Genomic DNA, 5,524 nt, shown 5'->3' on the forward strand with positions numbered 1-5,524 from the left:
GGAACAGCTGAAGACTCCATAACAGCCAGGTGTGGCCAAGGCAACCCTAGTAGGGGTTCTGCATTGTTCAAGCACAATGGGTCTGAGGATGCCTTTCATGGTCCCCTGGAGGAATGTACAAAAAGTAACTATTTTAGGCTGTGCTGGGTCTTCCTTGCTGTGTGCAGGCTTTTCTCTAGCTGTGGTGAGTGGGGGCTACTCTCTACTCAAGTGTGCAGGCTTCTCATTACAGTAGCTTCTCTTGTTGCAGGGGCTACCCAGGTGGTTCTAGCCGTAAAGAACTGGCCTGCAATTCAGGAAACATAAGAGATGTAGATTCAATCCCTAGGTCGAGAAGATCCCCTGGAGGAGGGCATGGCATCCCACTCTAGTATTCTTGCCTTAAGAATCCCATGGACAGAGAAGCCTGGTGGACTACAGTCCCTAAGGTCACAAAGAGTCAGACACAACTGAAGTGACTGAGCATGTTCTTGTTGCAGAGCACGGGCTCTGGAGTGCAGGCTTTAGTAGTTGTGGCGCAAGGGCAAAAAATGACTCTTGGCACTGATCCTCAGCCTGGATATACTGAGCATAAACAAGAAGGTGCTGTACCACCTAAGACATCCACCTTGGCAGCCAGAATCAGAGCACACCGCTGCCCATCCTGAAAGTGGGACCGAGGAACCTGCTGTTGAGGTAGTTCATATTCCAGATGCCCAAAGAGCATGTGTCTGACCCTAGGTGCTGCCAGTCGGAGATAGGGAGTTGGGGAAGGAAGCTGATAGGTGCCCCAGTGGATGTGGTTCTGGGGCTGTTCAGAACCTTTCTTCACATACAATAGCTACTTCTCTTCCTGTGGAGCATACATACCCCTCCAGGAGGCACTGGCACTACTGGGTAGCTTCTCTAACAATGCACCTGCATTCTGCAAAATCAGCATATTTTGAAACACTTAATATGAAAAAGTTCAACTGGATTAGAAGTCTTTTCTCACCGACATTAGAAATTTACACATTATGTTTGTCAGTGAAAGTAAAGAAAGAACTATGAGAGTCTTTAATTATAACTGCAACTGTCATACATTTTGAAGGTTGTAAAAAATGGTATTATATTTTAAATCATTGTTTCTTGTCCATTACGGGTACCAAAAATTTGAAGAAATCAGCATTAACAAGTCTTGATCAGGAATTACGTGTAGCCATTTCAAATGTAAAACCTGATATTACAGGTATATTCATGGAATCAAGCTACGTTTCACTGTCAAACCTTCAAAAAGATTTTATTTGGAAGCTTTATACAAATTCAATATTTAATCTTCTCCCTAATATTTTATATTTATTTTCTTATCATAATTATATACTACTAAAAAGAAAATATAATGAATTTTTCATTAATCTCCAGACAGACATCCTTAATTCACTTCGGGTTCACCCCAGGGTGTCATGCAAATATCATTTTCTGTATCTGCCTTGGAGTTCAAAAGCCTCAGAAACACTACTAGAAAAAAAGTGTTCATATAGCAGAAACATCACGGAAAATCAAATCAGAAGAATAGCGATGGGGGCCAAAAACTCAGTTGTTCTGAGTCTCTATAGGGGTAGACTTGTACCTCAAGTAAAGGCTTGAGGAAGATGAATTTCAGTCAAATCTTGAGCCAGCTCTGCCCAAAGAGAGGCCATGATATTCCAATAGCATCTGATGACCACTTATCAAAACATCATAGATGGAGATTCAAACTTTACAGCATGACTGGCCTGAGGAAACTGTAAAACCTCTTTGGACCTTTAGATTCAATGATTCTGGACCAGCCAGTTCAGGAAGGCTTCCAGCCTCTCCTTCCTTGACATTTCTTAAATTCTCTGATTGGAAAGACAAGCAGTCATCAAGGAATAAATATCCATCAGTATGCCATGACTGGCAGAAAGATGTTGAAATAAGATTGATACAATGCACACAGAAGCCTCTCTACATCTAGTCTTTACCCTTGAGAAAGACGTGTGGGGAGAGAGACACTGATCATGGCTCAGGATTCTAGACTTTACTAATCTACCCTCTAACTACGAGATACTGGAAAAGTCAACTTCCTTTTAATTAAATTTTCTAATCAATACAAATAGTAGAGATGAGGTGGGGAGGTTTAATTGATTTCTAAGGGTTTTCCTAGCTGTAAATTTTTATCTAAGATTGTTGATATACTTCTTTTGGTTTAATTGTTCCTCATATGTCTAGTGACTACGGAAGGGCCTCTATTTCGCAGGTAGCAGTTCCATTCATTTCAACATTTACTAAATAAACATACAGTGCATGTCAGGCCTTCTGCTGGACACAAATGTATCAAATTTTAGAAGAAAGGACAGACTACAAAAAGGCAAGTTAAAGGACAGTGTACCCAATGATACCCTTGAAGGACCTATAGGCATTTAGATAACTCTCAAGTTATATGAGGAAATGATACGGAAGAACAAAACCAAGACGGCGACCATCATGGAAATGAAATAAATTCTCCCTCCCAATCCTGCTCCGAGAGCATCACAGCAACCACTATGTATGCCTCAAACAAAAAGCATGATGGACCAGCCATAGCTTCTTCATTACCCAGGGCTTCCGCAGAGGAACAGGAAATAAAACACTGGACGATGAGCAACACGTAGGCATGGGTGGCACCAACAGGAGAGGTCCCATCTGGTCCACCTGAGACAAAACTGAGAATTCCTGAAAACTTACTGATGGAGTTCTAGGACACCAAGAGGTTGAGTGAAGATGTACACATGTTCACCAAGACCTTGTTAGTATACATGAGAAAGAGAATACAGCGACAGTGGCTGCGGATGAGTTTTGCAGACTGGGTCATCCAAGAATTCCACGTGCAAATTCAATCCACCTGTGTTAATGTGACATGGTATTTTCTGCTCATTTATCAACTTAATTTAATCATATAATTTTGCCATAGCAGTATTTGTTCTTTCAGTTCAGTTCAGTCGTTCAGTCATGTCCAACTCTTTGTGACCCCATGAATCGCAGCACACCAGGCCTCCCTGTCCATCACCAACTCCCGGAGTTTACCCAAACCCATGTCCATCGAATTGGTGATGCCATCCAACCATCTCATCCTCTGTCATCCCCTTCTCCTCCTGCCCCCAATCCTTCCCAGCATTAGGGTCTTTTCCAATGAGTCAACTCTTTGCATGAGGTGGCCAAAGTATTGGAGTTTCAGCTTCAACATCAGTCCTTCCAATGAACACCCAGGACTGATCTCCTCTAGGATGGACTGGTTGGATCTCCTTGCAGTCCAAGGGACTCTCAAGAGCCTTCTCCAACACCACAGTTCAGAAGCATCAGTTCTTCGGCACTCAGCTTTCTTCACAGTCCAGCTCTCACATCCATACATGACCACTGGGAAAACCATAGCCTTGACTAGACAGACCTTTGTTGGCAAAGTAATGTCTCTGCTTTTAAATATGCTATCTAGGTTGGTCATAACTTTCCTTCCAAGGAGTAAGCGTCTTTTAATTTCATGGCTGCAATCACCATCAGCAGTGATTTTGGAGCCCAAAAAAATAAAGTCTGACACTGTTTCCACTGTTTGCCCTTCTATTTCCCATGAAGTGATGGGACCAGATGCCATGATCTTAGTTTTCTGAACGTTGAACTTTAAGCCAACCTTTTCACTCTCCTCTTTCATTTTCATCAAGAGGCTCTTTAGTTCTTCTTCACTTTCTGCCATAAGGGTGGTGTCATCTGCATATCTGAGGTTATTGATATTTCTCCCGGCATCTTCATTCCAGCTTGTGTTTCTTCCAGCCCAGCGTTTCTCATGATGTATTCTGTTCTTTAGCCCACTTAATCACAAAAATGCTGGCAAAGAGAGATTTTCCACCTGGCAGTGTTGCTTGAGGCAAATTACCTGTACGTGAACAATTAAATGGAAAGAGGAAGAATTTCATAAAATGAGTAAGACTGAGTTCCTGCAGTCATGAAATTCAAACACTAACTGGGTGTGCAGACATGGATTCAACTATTAATGTGAAAATATTGTGAATATTAAACAGGATAATAAATGTCATGGGTGAGGTAAACATGAGATCACAATACATCACATATACGGTGTACAGGTAGTAGTAGTAATAGTAGCAGTAGGGGTATTATCATGGAGAAGTTCCTTTTTAGACTAATTTCCCTAAAATGAAGGTGCATAATCTTTTTCCTCTGATCATTTGAGTAGCACTTAAACAGTGTCTGTTTCTAAAAATCATTATTCGAGGCAAGACTATGTTTGTCATTCAGCTGTGCTGTGTCCTTTTAACCAAGACGTCTAACACCACTTCAGTCCATTATGTAATCCCCAGTTTCCCCCATTTTGATTGTCTCTGTTGTTTATTGCTCTGCTCTCACAGAGGACTTGTCTGAAAGGTCTGGGTGCTTTCAATTGGGCCTTATCAGAGATCATGGTTATTGGAACTCTCTGTATTTTACGGCTTCCATCTCATTAATGCCAACACTAATTTGTGGTCCAATCCAATACCACCCCCATAAGATCTGCATGAATACACACTGGATTTCAATCTGCCATTCAACAAGCATGAAGTCCTTTATGTTCCTTATTAGCCAATCAAACAGCCCAGTTTCTTTTCTTTGCATTTTTTCCATAGTGAAATCATTTTGTTGTCCCAAAGCAGTGGCTTGGTAGGAAATATTAGAAAAAACAATCACAATAACAGCCCTGCCTCCTCTTCTTTTCCTCCAATAAATGCAACTGTTTTAACCTGGAAACTCCATTTCAAATTGAGTTGCCAATTTGTTTGTGAAAATGCTCCTTCCCTAAAATAGCTCTTACCCTGAGATAGTTTGTGGTATATTATAAAGTGGGCCTATTTTTTGCCCTCAAAGGAGAGGAAGGATTGTTGAGATAAAAACTAACTCATGCTCTGGCAGAGAATCAAACCAGGTTGCCAAATGCAAGCAGACTGATGGATCTAAAATGCCATATGTGTCAGGGTGATCTTATTCTGATGCCCACCGTTCTCATTTCTTAAAAACTGAGGCCTGGAATCATTAACATGGGATTCTCCTTTGTTCACTTTATATGGTTAAATGATATCCCTTTCACATCATTTCAACCCCATGCATGATTACCAAAAGTACTCCGGTCTCCTGTAATGTTCTGTGCTTCCTGTTTCAATGAATGCCCTGTCCTTTAAGTTCCTCGTGTAATTTTCTGTTTCACAAAAAATTTCAATGGTGAAATGAATTCAAATAGGCTTGGCTATTTGTATTTTGAGATAAATTAAAACTAGAGTGAAAGTTCATATATAAAAGGAAACAACAAACAGCAGAGTGCCTAGTTCCACCAAAAGACCTGGTAAATTTCAAGAGGGTCATTTCTTTCCTGTAATGAACAAGGATAGGAAATCTCAGAAGTGGGTATTCTCTCATACAAAAAGGACCTGGAAACTACTTTTTTTTCCCACTTTCCACTGAGACCTGGTTCTGCAGTTGGGTTCCCCAGGAAGCAGATCCTGACAGGATGATTTAGGTGTGTAGTTTA

This window comes from Giraffa tippelskirchi, chromosome 1, assembly GCF_054371585.1.
Source record: "Giraffa tippelskirchi isolate mGirTip1 chromosome 1, T2T-mGirTip1v1.2.pri, whole genome shotgun sequence".
NCBI classification, from domain to species: domain Eukaryota; kingdom Metazoa; phylum Chordata; class Mammalia; order Artiodactyla; family Giraffidae; genus Giraffa; species Giraffa tippelskirchi.